Raw genomic sequence first — 15,612 nt, 5'->3', positions numbered from 1 at the left:
AACCACATGAAGGCTCACAACCATCTGTACAGCTATAGTGTACTCATATACATTAAATAAATAAATAAATAAATCTTTAAAAATGTAAACTAAGAACAGATTCAAACACTGGAAAGGAATCACAGTCAAGAGAACTCTGCAGTCATGGAAGGTGCTATGCATAAGTCAGTGTCAGATGAATCAAAACCAACAGCCAATCAGATAAAACTCAGATGCCTACAAAAACAATCTTAATTTTGAAAAGCCAATAAAAAATATTTCAGTAAGTCAATCATAATGCAATAAACAGGTTCTATACTAAATTCTTCAAAAAAGGTTTAAGATTTTTTTTTCTTTTCTTCTCTTTTATGTATATGTGTTTTGCCTGTGTGTATTCTATGCATGGAATGCATACAGTACCTTTATAGGCCAGATGGCATTAGAATCCCCTGGGAATGGAGTTACAGACACATGAGTGCTTATAATGAAACCTGGGTCCTCTGGCAAAGCAGCCAGTGATCTTAATAGCTAAGCCATCTTTCAGGGCCTTATTCTTTATTTTATTTTTTATTTTATTTTATGTGTCTGAATGTTTTGCCTATACAAATGCAAAGGTACCACTGCATGCTCGAAATATCCACAGAAACCAAAGACGGCATCAGATCCCCTACAATTGGTATTACAGTCTCCACTATGAGTACCAATGTGGGTGAACCCAGGTCCTCTGTGTGTGTGAGCAGCAGGTGCTCTTCACTGCTGAGCCAACCCGAAGCCCAACACCGGGGGGGGGGGGGGGGGGAGCATGCTGTTACACACAGACAGTACATTTACAGTAGCCATTTTAAAAGTGTATGTAAAGTGTGACTCCAAAGCAAATGTCAAGGGTTCCTCCTCCAAGGGAAGGCCAAGCCCTCCCTGTCATATCAGAAATCTACATACATGCAACTGGCATGTTGCCAGAGTGCCTGAAACAGAAAAGAGAGCTACACAGGGGTAAGGCACCTTTGGCTATGATTTCTCTTCTTTGTTCAAACCCACAGAAAAAGTCTAACCCTGATTCAGAAATGTCAATGCTTACTGACCTAAGAAGGACCAGTTTTAAATGCTTATTTTAACACACACACACACACACACACACTCTCTCTCTCTCTCTCTCTATATATATATATATATATATATATATGTATGTATGTATAGTATGACCAGATTTTATTCTACATCTAATATTGGGGCAATTATTACTAACATACATGCATTTAATGTGTAATTTACATGTTTTACACATTTATACAAATGACCTTCATGAGATTCTCACAGTTCCTTCCTTTGTACCTGACCACAAAGTAAAAGCAGTCTGAAGGTGAGGCACAGAGAAAGGCACACTCATCAGCTGTGCCCACAAGGCCCTCAGCCAGTGTCAGGGCTGACGGTGAGCAGGGTCAAGCTAGCGCCAGGGACAAGTGCAAAGCAGACTGCAGCTGGACCAAGGCTAAGTGGGAAAGACGAGCTAAAGAGCACTTTTAAAAAGTCACAGCCAGCTAGATTTTGCTATTGTCACTTAAAATCACAGCAGATAGGCAGGCAGGCAGGCAGGCAGGCAGGCAGGCAGGCAGGCAGGCAGGCAGACAGGGCAAGATCCACACTGTACAAGTGCTAGCCACATTTAGTCAGAGAACCCCTCTCTGGGCTGGAGAGGAGGAAGACATAGAGGCTATAGAACGCAGCAATTGGTCTACTCAAAGTCAGCTCTTTCCATTAAGTCATAACTAAGTAGATGCTAGAAGAAATGAGTTAGTTTTCAAAAGTCATTAAACACAACTCTATCTCATTGTTTTAGCACAGGAACACTCACTTACAATGGGCTTTCTCTCTAAGATTTAACACAAAGAAATATGAGAAACAAGTAGAAACTTCCTGGACTTTTTTTTTTTTTTTTTTTAGTTTTTCCAGACAGGGTTTCTCTGTGTAGCCCTGGCTGTCCTGGAACTCACTCTGTAGACCAGGCTGGCCTCGAACTCAGAAATCTGCCTGCCTCTGCCTCCCAAGTGCTGGGATTAAAGGCGTGCACCACCACGCCGAGCTCATCCTGGACTTTCAAACCTACAACTACATACCCGTTTTCCTTCTGTTACTGTTTTTAAAAGAGCAACAGAAGTAAAATCACACCTGGCCGTCTCTGTTTTAATGCACACTGCTGAGGAGACCGTTAAACCGTTAAACCGCTGATAATACTTAGCATTCCAGACAAGTGACAAGACTGGAAAGAGATTATCTACAAGAATTTCTGGCTACACAAATTATTTTTGCAGATTTAGTCCAAAATAAATTGGTTCCCAAAGTTAAAACTGCCAGAATGCAAGAAACTCTGAGTCTCCTCAGGCCATTCCCTCCTCTACCAAGGTTTCTTAACACTTACAAAAAGAAAATCTTTAGTCAAATCATGGCTTTATATTCAGATTTTTGGCAGGGAGTTAAAAACTTACACAGTACAGCATTCATAAAGTTAACTCAAGCCACCTTTAATTAAGAACATCAATTTAGAGATGTGTACATTTGTGTCTAAACCAACCCCGGCACAGGGGTCCAAATAACTGCCACCTGGAGGTTACTGTCAGTGAGGAGGGGAAGTCAGTGAATTGGGAAAACGAAGTCCTTTGCGCTGTATTTCATATAGCTGGGTTGGATGGCGTGGAATGGGATGTGAGAAAGGAGACTGGCCTTTTAAGATTGGCTGCTAAAGATGAGGACCATTGGGGCTGGGGAAATATGTCAACTGGAAGTCACTGCGTAACCCAGGCTGAACGCAGCAGACTGGCTGGTTTACATAAGAGAAACAGAGTTGAGCATAGGGTGCTTGGGGGAATTCCAGACAGTGGATTTGAAACTGCTGATCCTCCCACAGAGCTCTCCTAGAACGCACAGGCCCTATAAAGGAAGTAAACAGGGCACATGCCCCAAAGACACCACTCAGCAATATATGAAAATCATAACCAGAAACTTGAGGAACAGAAAGTCAAAGCTATGACCTGAAGAGCCTGAGGCATTGCTGAGATAATACACTCAGTCAGAATCAAAGCCTAACTCGTAATGAGTCAGATCACTTAGTCACTCCACTACGTGGCAACCTGTCATAAGGTATCAATAACTCACTCAGTAACTGCTCATCTCAGTAGCAGGATAGAGAACTAAGAATCTGAAATGCAGCAAGCTGGATATGTTAGAAAGCAAAATGTCATAGAATCTACAAGGACCACATTAAACTGTGTGTGAACCAACAAGGGACAGGCAGCTCTACATGGTGACATGATAAACCTTACTCTTTGCCCATTCCAACAAGTGAGGCAACTCTCCTTTGTTCTAAGCTCACCCCTAATTCCTTCATTTCCCTGTGGTACTAGAAGCATGCACAGCTCCCCCGACTCACTCAGTCACAGACAAGCTTTGGGAGTTCCTCCAGACAACTAAAATCACTGCTGCGCCATCTCAAGCACATGGCTCTCCTGCTCCCTGCTATCACAGGGTCTACTGCTGCCTCTCTCAGCAAAACCTCCACTTGTGGGTCATTTCTGACACTTACCTTTCTCTGGACGTCCTGGCATCTGTCTGTCCGTCTGTCTGTCCCCTTCTCTTCTCATTTACTCACCCACTCCACCCTCATTGACTCATTCCATTGGCCTTTGACCACAACTCTCTGATTGATACAGATCTCTTGTCCTTTTTTGAACTACTGCTTTTTTAAGATAGGACACAGAGAGAGAGAGAGAGACAGACAGACAGACAGTCAGACAAACAGACAGAGACAGAGAGACAGAGACATAGACAGAGAGAACATAAGTAAGCCAATTTAACAATATTAAAGAAAAGCAATAAAATTCAAAGTAAGCAAAACAAAGAAAGGCTAACTGCAAAAGCCAACAAACACAATGCCTAAGATTCACTTTAAGTCAACAAGTTCAAAAGTTTAGATGAAACAAACAAATCTATTGAAGCACAGAACACAAAAGCTCATTGAGAGATGGCCTCAGGGGAGAAAGTAGATAACCTAAATGGCCAGCACTTTTGAAGGAAATCCAATGTATGATTTACATCTTCCCTGCCGGGGACCACTTCCTATATTCTGCGGAATCTGTTTTCCAATTCTAGAGTGAAATGTAAAGACAGCTAAAATCAGAAGAAAATATTTCACTGACTCTGGGCATTGCAGCACATACCTGCAATCCCAACACCAAGGAGGCTGAGGTAAGGGGATGACTTTAAAGCCACCCAGGGTTATACAGCCAACAAAGTGGGACCTCTTCTCAAAACAGAAAGTAGGGAGGAGATGCAATGGTAGGATAATGATAGAAGTATTTTCATCCCCAAAAGGACACTAGGTTTGAGAAGTAGAGCAGCTGCTCCCATCAAGTTCAAAAGTCAGCAAGGAAAGTACTTAAGGTCCCCAGTAATCTCCTGACTCCTGACCCCACCTTCTAGACATAACAGGGTCTTCTAGCAGCACTGTTCTGCTGGGCAATGGCCATGCCACAGAGCTCCCAGGCAGCCTTGTGGCTGTTCTCTAATGGGTTCAATAGTGCTGGAGACTCCACAGCATCCTCACTCCATAGCTCCACTGACAGTGTCATTATGGAAGGCTCTTTGTGGTGGACAGTCTCCATAACAAATTCCTGCCTAGGCTCTCGAGGGTGTCTGATACATCCTTTAAATCTAACGGAGGCTTCTATGCCCCCCCCAACCTGTGCACTGACTATGCCCATCATCTGCAATTGCAGCCCCAAGGCTTAGTGTTCATCCTTGCAGAGTGTTACCCTGAGTTGCACGTAGACCTGCTTGTGTCATAGTTGGGGCAAAGAAGCACTGCACAGCAAGACACTGCACTGCAACCCAGGGAACAGAGTCCAGAGTAGCACACAACAGCAAATATGGTCCCACAGAGCCTCCCTGGCAAACACAGCCCTCAAAGACTTTGTCTCAAAGCTTCTCAGATGACTTCAGGGTCTTCTGTGCTTTCTACAAATACAACCTACTTTCCCCAAACTGTATTAATCTTTTTATCACACTCCAAGTATTCTTTCTCTAGCACACTTTCACCTGTTAGGGGTTTGTTGTCATTGCTTGAATTGTTGGTTGATTTGCTGACATGGGGTTCTACTCTGTAGCCCAAGCTAGTCTAGAACTCACTACATGGCCCGGAAATGGCCTTGAACTCACAGGAATTGTCCTGCCTCAGCCTCCAAAGTGTTGCCATCACACCTGTGAACCCTACACCTATGAGCCACTGGCTTTATTTTGGCTCTTTGAGGGATGGTATCACTCTGTAACTCAGGCTCATCAACCATGTGAGTGCTGGGATTCCAAACATGCACCACTAACATCCAGCTCCAGGCTTTTGTAAAGGCCTGTCTCAAAGCCTTCCAAACCTTCTCATTCTCCTCTTGTCAATCCATCTTTGTCATTTCTCTTCCCGTTTCACTGTAAGCAACCCCCCAATAAGGTCATCCTGCACCTTGCCCACTCATCTGCCCCATCCTTAAGTTCTGCATTCACTACCATCTTTGTAGCTGGGAACTACAGTGCCTTTGCTCAAGTTTCCAATACATTATCCCTTAGCTCCACCTAAGACCTCATTAAACACCCTTTCCTGAGCTATTTTGATGACAACCACTTAACTAATTCCTAATGTAGCTTGGTGCCTGGGATGTTCCACTCACAGAAATTTAGTTGTTTTATTTTCCCTAGATTGTTCCTCTAAATCCAACTGGCCTCTATATCCCAAACTGCATATATATTGCCAGGTATTTATAATAGAAACGGCCCAACTTCTTGTTATCAATTTTCTACAACTAGTTTGTTCTGAGCTGCTGGAACAGGAAACCTTCCTTGGGTAACATGCCAAAAGAATTTGTTTGGCACACAGTTGAGAGGCCTTTTGTTATCATGCATGGTAGAAGGTGTAAGGCAGACCTGTGAAAGAACAGGAGCTCTGAATGCACAGCCTCAAGCCTTTTATAACTGTCATTTAATCCATTTGGGGGAGTGAATTCTTCATGACTCAAGCACTACCTACACCTGTAGGACTGGGGACTAAGTCCAAGCCATTCTTCCTGGGGAACACATTCAAACCATAATGTTCTTCAAGAAAACTACAAAGTACTTCCCAGTTCACTTTAACAAGTAAAATTGTTGGCAAAGGCGTTACCAAAAGAAATGGAAAAAACAATGGAGAAAAAGAAACCATACTGATCAGTATCTCTTAAGGAAATGAATTTATTTATAAGTCCTAAACAAAATTTCAGAAAACTATGACTTGAGGGTATTGTACCAGGTTTGCCTACCATGTGAGGCCCTGTGTTTGAGTCATAGCAATACAAAATGGGGGGTTGGGGGGTGGGGAAGCCAGCAAATTTAATTTAACAAGCCAAAACAAAGATTATACATCAAGAATGAATATCAGGGCCAGCAGGGTGGCCTATTAATACACCATTAATCCCAATACTGAGGAGGCAGAGGCAGGCAGATCTCTGAGTTCAAGCCAGCTTGATCTACAGAGTGGGTTCCAGGATAGCCAGGGCTATACAGAAAAACCCTGTGTTGAAATATAAAAAAATAAAATAAAAATAAAAAAACCACAAAAGCTGATGAGTATATTAGGGCCAGTGAGCCCAGTAAGCTGGTTTAGAGAGTTAAGGACCTTGCTGCCAAGCCTGATGACCTGAACCAATTCCTCTAAGTTTTCCTATGGCATTAGTGTGCTGGCGCAACACTCCCCCAGTACACACACACACACACACACACACACACACACACATGTGCACATACATGCACATACAGACATATTCACACACATATGCGCATTCATGCACACATACATACACAAACCTCACATATACGCATACACACCAATAAATATTTTTAAGAACAAATGTCACTTAACCCACAAATCAAAGTTTAACATTCAAAACTCAATGTAAATCAATGTTACAAAGTAAGAAGGAAAAGCTGTAAGATTAGTTCAGCATAAACAGAAGCACTAAAAGTCTAAATTTCATTCTTGATTCAATAAAACAAAAAAACTCTAAAAAAACTGTAACAATCTCCTTAATTTGACATATTGATTCGAGGGAATGCCTATAGTTAATGTCATGCTGAATGCCATAAAACTGTATTTTACCCTCATAGAAAACATTTGAAGGGCCGGAGAAGTGGTTCAGCAGTTAAGAGTACTGGTTGCTCTTCCAGAAGACCTGGGTCCAATTCGCAACAAGCACAACTGTCTGTAACTCTAGCTCCGGAAGACCTGGGCCCCTCCATGTGCAGGAAGAAAAGAAAGTAAGCCCACTCTTTCCACTGTGCTTCACTGTGTGCCAAGGCAAAAGCCAGGGGGTGGGGGTGGGGGTGGGGGTGGGGGGAAGGCAGGCACAAAACTAAACAGTATTCCAACTGAGAAGGAAGAAGTAAAACTGGCAATATTTACAGACACCACTGAATGGCATATTCAGTAGACTCTGTAAACACTACTGGGTAATCCACATACAGCAAGATCTCACAGTACAAGCCTGGTATGCAAGAATCAATCATAATTCCATACATAGCAATGAACAGCCAGCAACTTAAAATTCTTAAGTATGTCTAAGAGCAGGACAAATCCAGACCATCACAAACTCAAATTATGTTATTGAAGGACTCGCAAATGTGGTGGTTTGAACATGCCTGGCCCATGGGAAGTGGCACTATTAGAAAGTGTGGTCTTTTTAGAGGAAGTATGTCACTGTGGAGGCATGGTTTTAAGGTTTCATATATATGATCAAGTCTGGCCAGTATGATTCAGACCTTCCTCCTGGCTGCCTGCAGAAAACAGTCTCCTACAGATCAAGACAGAGCTCTGAGATCTATCTTCTAGTACCATGTCTGCCTGGACTGAAGCTCTGAAACTGTAAGCCAGTCCCAACTAAATGCTTTCTTGTATTGGAGTTATCTCAGTCATGTTGTCCCTTCACAGCAATGAAACCCTAAGACGGAAAGAAAATCTAGACTATTTCATGGAATGAAAACCTGTAAGATCCAACTTTTACTGAAACCCAGTCACATACTGTTAAAGGCTATTTTGAACTAAAGTGAGCGCTGATTAGCTGCAAAGCAGACTGTATAGTTTATAATGACTAAACATTCTCTACCTGACCCTTTGTGAAGGACGCTTGTTGATGCCCACTCTGTTGTGTGCCCTTCCCTCAACAGAGAACTGTCACAGCAAAAGTTCAAATTTCCTTTCCACTCCCTCCCTAAATGTTGCGCCTCATGTGCAACCTCTAGCCTCTAAAAGAACAAGTGCTCTTAACCACTAAGCCATCTTGCCAGACCCAAATTTTATTCTTCACTGGTTATTTAGGACAAAGTGCCATGTAGCCCAGGCTGGCTGTGATCTCACTTTGCTGCTGAGAACCAGCTTCAATCTCCTAAGTGCTGGTATTACAGCTGCACACACACAATGCCAAGGCAGGGATTACATCAATTTTAAGGCTTCCAAAATAGACCTTTTGATAAATTTTGACCCTCCACCATTTCTTTTTCACTTTTCCCCTACAGTTTATTTCCCCTACAGCTCTTACAACTATTTCTGGAGGATTTCATGGCAGAGTAAACTCCCATGAATTGTAAAAGCTTCATGACCATTAAAGTCATCTATATTTGCTATATATCAAAGCTGTCTCCCTTCTCAGCACCCCCACCCTTCAATACTTTAAGCCTTATTTACGTATTTTTATGTTGCTGGGGGTTGAACCCAAGACCTTGTACATGCTAGGGACGCATTCTACCACTAAGCTACACCCCCAAACTTAAGTTTTCACAGAACCACACTTTATAAATAGCAGTACAATTTACATATTAAATAAAAATCTAATGACATGATTTAATAGTTTTAAACAGAAGAAAAAAAAAACAGAAAAATATCCCCTCCCTCCAGAACAACAACAAAAAAATTTTAATCATTTTTTCTAAGTGGGTCAATGAGACCAATAAACACAAGAACTAATCATATCCTATGGTGCTAATCAATGGAATTAAAAAGAAATCACAACTGATGCCTCAAAAGAATAACATGTATTAGCTTATTTTGGAATGATAGATTTTTGCCATTTCAATACACAGAAAGCTGAATCACACACAGACATACACACACACACCTATGACAGAGTTGAAACTAGAGAAGAGTTTGCTATCCTCTCTCCTCCTTTTGCCCATCATCTTCATCACCTAATAGTCTCCCATCTTAACTTTTGGACTTCATCCACACTTGGACCTTTTATGCACACAAAAGAACATACCATCAGCTAGGATCTACATAGGAGGAGGAACATGTAGTTTGGTTTTTTGTTTCATAATCATCTCACTTATTATGCTTTCTTGGTTCATTCACCATCCTGCAAATGTCATGATTTCATTTTTATTTACAGCTGATTAATATTCCATTGTATGTATGTACTATATTTTCATTATCCAATCATCAGTGAATATTTAGGCTGTTTCTATTTTCTTGCTATTGTGAATAGAGCAACAATCAACATGGCTGTGCAAATATCCCTGATAGAATATCTTAGGTAAATCCCCAGGAGTAGTATAGGAGAATCCCCAAACTAACTATCACAATGGCTACATTGATTTGCATTCCCACCAGCAATGAGTAAGAGTTCCTCTTCCCCATATCCATGCCAAAATTTGTTATCAGATTCAATAGCCAGTGACAAGGATGAGATAGTATCTCAATGAACTTTTAATTTGCGCTTCCCATATTACTAGGGATGTTGAACATTAAGCTACATCCCAAGACCAACTTGATCACCATGTTGTTTCAAATCCATCAACTGAGGGAAAAAACAAGAACAAAAAGCAAAAAGCAAACCTTCTGAGCCAATGGGAGTTTTCTCTTTTTACACTGCAGCTAGTCTATTCAGCACTAACAATTCCAACAACAGGAATGTCCTTTAGCATTATTTTGTTGTCATATGCACACAATTCCAGAGACCTGTCAATCTCTACCAGTGGGTGCTCTATACACTTGACACATATAAACAGGCAGGTACACACATAAAAGACTCCTGGTATTTTATATCATGTAAGAAGTACACATACGGATCTTTGTGAACATGTATAGTATGTATGTGTGCATTCTTGAGCACATGTGAAGGCCTGAAGACTACTTGGGTGCCAGTCCTTCCATCTTGAGACAGGGTCTCCTGTTTGCTGCTGCATACTACAAGCTAGCGGGCCAGCAAGCTTCTAGGCATCCTCCTGTCTTCTCCGACCTCCCCATTACAGCAGAGCAATTACAGGCATATGTACCGTGTCAGCTTTGTGAGAGTTCTGGAGATACAAACTCTAGTCCTCATATCTGTGCATCACGCTCTTCCTTTCTTCACTTACCCGCTGAGCCTCAGCCCAAGAACTACATTTTAAGGATAATCATAACAGGAATTTTCTTTCTTTTTTTTTTTTTTTTTTTTTTTGGCTTTTGAGACAGGGTCTCTCTATGCAGTCTGGAACCCCATGTGCCACCAAGCCAGGCAGCTGTATTTGAATCTTTTTAAAAGCAACAGCCTAGAAATTTTGTCTTAGCCTCACTAACAGTAACAACAAAACAAGACTTTAGGCTCTTTACTTCTAAACTCACAGTAAATATGCTCTCTTGTATTTACATTTGCAATGACCATAAATCATCATTTGGTATCACCATCATAAATGATGTTTAATCTTTTTTTAATAGAGCCTACCTACCTACATTGCTACAACTGGCCTCAAACTACTACACATAAGCAATCTTTCTCAACCTCCAATACAACTTAAACTACAAACTTGTAAAAATCATGTCTAACTAGATGCTGAAATATGAAACTTATTTATGTGTATGAGTGTTTTGCATGAATGTATATATGTACACTACATGCATGCTTGCTGCCCTATAGAAGGTGCTGGGTCCCCTGTATCTACAGTTACAGACGGTTGTGAGGCACTATGTATGTGGGTGCTGGGGACCAAACTCAGGTCCTTCATAAGAGCAACAAATGTACTTAGCTGCTAAGCCAACTCTTCAGCCCCTAGCACCAAGAAAATGAATGGTTTTTGTTTTGTTTTAGAAATGACAGTCCTTTAAATTTAATACCTTCAGTATCATCAAAACTCCCAACATTGTCCTAGTTTTTATGACATAAACACCTACTCAAATTCTTTTACCCTAGGGTATCTCAGATTTAATCATCTCAGACATACTATACAGCCTGCCTCATCACCCAAATTTTTGAGAAGGAAACTACAATATCATCGTTGGCTAAAAACTGTAGATAAGGATTCTTTAATATTGAAATAGCTCCTGAAGCTCCTCTGTGTGCAAGCACAGAATGGAGAAACAGGTCCAGAAAAGCTTACTTTCCCAAAGCCATGAGGCCAAAAAGAAAAGGAAACTCTCTCAACCCCTTACACTGTCATCATTCCTCTATCAAGGTGAGATGTCTGCAGTAATACTTTGTGCAAGCTAGACATGTGATTTAAATAGACATACAGTTATTCAGCAAGTCCTGTATATAAGAAAACTCGACCCTCATAGGAATTTTGACCTTTTTCGATACCTGAGTCATCTGAACAATGAGCTCTGTCAAGTCAGTCAGAAAGCCAATTTCTACTTCACAAGTCACATGTCAAGAAAACAAGATGTAGGTACACACCCTGAGCAAATTTCACTTTAGCTATAATTACTCTCCTCTCTGCATCTGACACTGATATTTTGAATGATACAAAGACACCTTCATACTGCTTTTCTATGGTACAAAAAAAAAAATCACTTTCTTGCTGAAAATGTCAAGAAGATTCCTACATACCTGGGATATACACAGACAAGCATACAAAGCATTCTCAAGCTATCTAAAATTTCAAAAGGTTAGGACACTATTTGGTGTACACTAGATCCAAAGGGAAAATGAGACATTTTTAAAAGGGGGAAAAAGGGAAGGGGGCATCAGCTCTTTCTCAATAGGAAAGAAAATGTAACGAGACCAACATACTTTTTTCTCCATATCCCCTTCTATATTGGTTGGATATTTTGAGACATTACTTCAATTTTTATCAAGCTGGGGAGTAGATATAGCTTAGCTATAAAACACTTATCTAGCCATATTCCATGCCCTTAATACCAAAGATGGGAGAGTGAAGTTATCCATATACGACTCAACCCTCAAGTACACTTCCATCGTCAATTGCTTATATTATCCCAGTACAAGGAAAGGACAAGAGAAAAAAAAAAAAAAGAGTCTGTACAGAATTCAGCACAGGCGTATTGCTTTTCAAACTCTTTCCATTCCTGACATATTGAAAGAGGACCAACCGAACGGTGCCTTTAATGCCTATGCAACAACGCTGGTGCCTCATTCCAAACCTTTAGATAGAACTGTTGTTGCCTGTAGTCCACAGCTGATTTCACCTCAAGATTTAGCTTCCTGAATGACAAGAAGCCTTCCTGGGCTCCGCGATTTGTTTTTTGTTTTGTTTTTGTTTGTAGTTTGAGACAAGGCCTTACTCTGCAGCCCAGTTGGAGCTCATCCAGCCTTGGCCTCGGGATTACAGGTGTAGGCCAAACTTTACGATTCTCTGTCATGACAGTCAAAGGGTGCCCCCTCACCCCGCCGCACTTTAGGACTGATCTTCAAGAGAGTGAAAACAAAAACAAAAACAAAACAAAAAACAAACAACAAAAAAACCCAAAACAAAACAAAACAAAAAATCAAGGATGCCTGCATTTGAATGATCACAGAAATTTTTGTTTGGTTTTAGGCGGCTAAGCCCACCAGAAACCGATTTCTTTTCTAGTGTTCTCTGGGGTATCGCCACCATCTATCTATCTCTCTCTCTCTCTATCTCTCTCTCTCTCTCTCTCACACACACACACACACACACACACACACACACACACACACAAGCCTCTAATGAAAATGCACACACACACACACACGCCTCTAATGAAAATGCAGCATTTCTTCAACAACACACAGAAACATCCACATCCAATCTGACATAATTAGCCAAGTCTCAAGAATAAAGAACACTGCCAGCTTCCAACAGCCAGGTCCTAACACTGCAGGGCGCAGCCTTCGGGGGACCTCCGCTCCTGCTCCCCACCCTCAATGCACCAGATGGGGAGGCAACCTGTCCCAGCCCAGGGCAAGGAACTAGGATGAATGCCCGGTCTCTCCCGACACCACAGGGAACACAAGCACCAGGGTCGCACCCAGCCTCTCCGCAGGGATGAGACCCCCAGCCAGCTGGGTACCACGCCAGCCTGGGTTCCCGGGGGATCTGCGGGGCAAGCTGTGAGGTCCGCCCGGGCAGGAGACGGCGCAGGCGCGGGATGGCTGGGGATGGGGGGGGTGACGAGGGGGGACAGCGCAGGCGCGGGGCCGCCAGGGTCTGCGGGGCCGCCCGGGCCTGGCCGCGCGGGCGGCGCTGAGGAGACGAACGTGCCCGCGGCACAAGCGGAGAAGACCCTGCCCCGGCTCTTACCGCGCGGCACCGCCTCGCTCACTCGCTGGCTCCGGGCTGGGGCCGGGCGGCGAGCTCGCCCGGTGGCGCGGCCCGGTCCGTTGAGTCCGGCCTCAGGGCAACAGCCAACCCCACGGCGCCGCTCCCTCGGCCCGCCCTGTCTCCCTTGCGGCTCCCGCCCTCCGCCCGCCCCTTATCCACCGGTGCCGCCCCCTTCTACTCCCCGCGCATGTGCCGTGATCGGCGCCTCCCTGGGCTGCTACTGCGCAGGCGCCAGCTGTCACACCTCCTCTTCGCGCTGAGTTCTGGACCGCGCACGCGCTGTGCTAGTCGGCGGTGCAACTAGATAACTGCAGTCTTTTGTGCTGGAAGTGCTCCTAGTCTCTCGTTTTTCCTCCAAGGCAAATAGGTCCGCTCTGGTTGAAATGTATGTTTACAGTGTGCTGAACCCGACAGTTGAGAAAAATGCACATGCCAGGCACCCATTATGTTCCCAGCACATGAGCAACACCGGTCCCTACTCCACCCATTAAAGGGAACAAGATCACTAGCATTATAAAGTTAAAGAGTTCTATAAGCTTATGTAATTCCTGTGTAGTTTTTATTTTACTTTTTAAATTTGTAAATGGCTCTATTACTATAATAAAAGCACCATGACCAAAAGCAACCTGGGGAGGAAAGGGTTTATTTGGCTTACAACTCCCAGGTCACACACCATCACTGAGAGAAGTCAGGGCAGGAACTCAAAGGAACCTGAAGGCAGGAACTGAAGCAGAGAAGCTTTGGAGAAACACAGATTGTTGGTTTGCTCCTCATGCCTTGCTCAGCCTGCTTTCTTATATCATCCAGGATCCCCTAGGGGGTCACACCACATCCTGGTGAGCCTGGCCTCTCCCACATCAATCATTAACCAAGAAAATGCCCTATAGATTTGTATATAGGCAATCTAACAAAGACATTTTCTCAACTGAAGTTCCTCTTCCCAGATAATGGTAACTTAGATCAAACTGACAAGACCTAGCCGGAACATTATTCTTTGATGTTTTCTTTTTAAGAATTTAATCTCTGATTCACTGGGCATAGTGGAACATGCTTTTAATATCAGCACTCAGGAGGCAAAGATGGATCATCTCTGTGAGTACCAGGCCAACGTGGTCTATATAGCCAATTCCAGGCCAGCCATTGCCACATGGTGAGACCCTGTCTCAAATAAATTAGCAAATAGATAAATAAATAAATAAATAAATAAATTTAAAGATTTTGTATATGGATATTTATGTATATGAGTACACCGTTGTTGTCTTCAGACACACCAGAAGAGGATGTCAGATCTCATTATACATGGTTGTGAACCACCATGTGTACACAGGTTGCTGGGAGCTGAACTCAGGAGCTCTGGAAGAAGCCAGTGCTCCTAACCATCTCTCCAGCCCCCCCCTAAATAAATAAATAAATATCTCTGAATGCATTTCTAAGAAAATTTACATGCCTCAAAATTCAAAAATCACCATTTCAACATATTCAGTACCCTACAATTCCTCACATAGTTTCCACTCCTCAATATCAATATCCCTTGACATCATTTATGAACAGAAGCAAATATTTAAATTACGATATGCACTATTTTACTACCTCAATACACAGATGGCATCACACTGTACCTCTTGATCTTTAATTCTTCCTTCTTAACCAGCAGAGCCACAATACATTAGTACATTGAGCCAAAAAAAAAAAAACAAAAACAAAACCTGGCTTTGAACCTTGGATGCATTACATAATAGTCCCTTTGCTTTCTGGTTTACCCACTACAAAACATATGCTGTTATAAATTTTTATGGAGGTCAAATAGGATTAGCACTTAAACAGGCCTTACCACGTTATCCAGAACCCTGGACTTCCATTGCGTAGCAAATATAAATAAGTGGGTATTAATTCTCCATCTGTTTAGGTATTTGTAGTTCAAAATCAACTCAACCATTTCAATCCAAATACCACCCAGGTGGTAATTTTTTGAGGCCAAAGTTGAGGTTCAAAAAGGTATGTCATGCCAGGTGGTAGTGGCTCACACCTTTAATCCCAGCACTTGGGAGGCAGAGGAAGGCGGATTTCTGAGTT

At 42.5% G+C, this 15,612-nt stretch overlaps 1 protein-coding gene across 5 annotated transcripts in view; it reads right to left on the bottom strand.

Annotated features, from left to right (window-relative positions):
• Positions 1-13,701, bottom strand: part of Specc1l (sperm antigen with calponin homology and coiled-coil domains 1-like) — a 100,364-nt gene extending 86,663 nt beyond the window's left edge. Inside the window, exons 1-2 of one of the 5 annotated variants that reach the window (NM_001145826.1) lie at positions 13,247-13,348; positions 3,557-3,706 (exon numbers count right to left, since the gene is read on the bottom strand). The gene's annotated coding sequence lies outside the window, so the exon portion shown is untranslated. The other 4 variants (XM_017314127.1, NM_153406.3, XM_006514252.4 and 1 more) reach the window with 4 other exon arrangements.
• Between the last annotated feature and the right edge of the window lie 1,911 nt (positions 13,702-15,612).

Source organism: Mus musculus, chromosome 10, assembly GCF_000001635.26.
Source record: "Mus musculus strain C57BL/6J chromosome 10, GRCm38.p6 C57BL/6J".
Taxonomy (NCBI): domain Eukaryota; kingdom Metazoa; phylum Chordata; class Mammalia; order Rodentia; family Muridae; genus Mus; species Mus musculus.
Note: the sequence above shows the minus strand (reverse complement) of the source record. Positions and strands in the feature narration are given on the sequence as shown.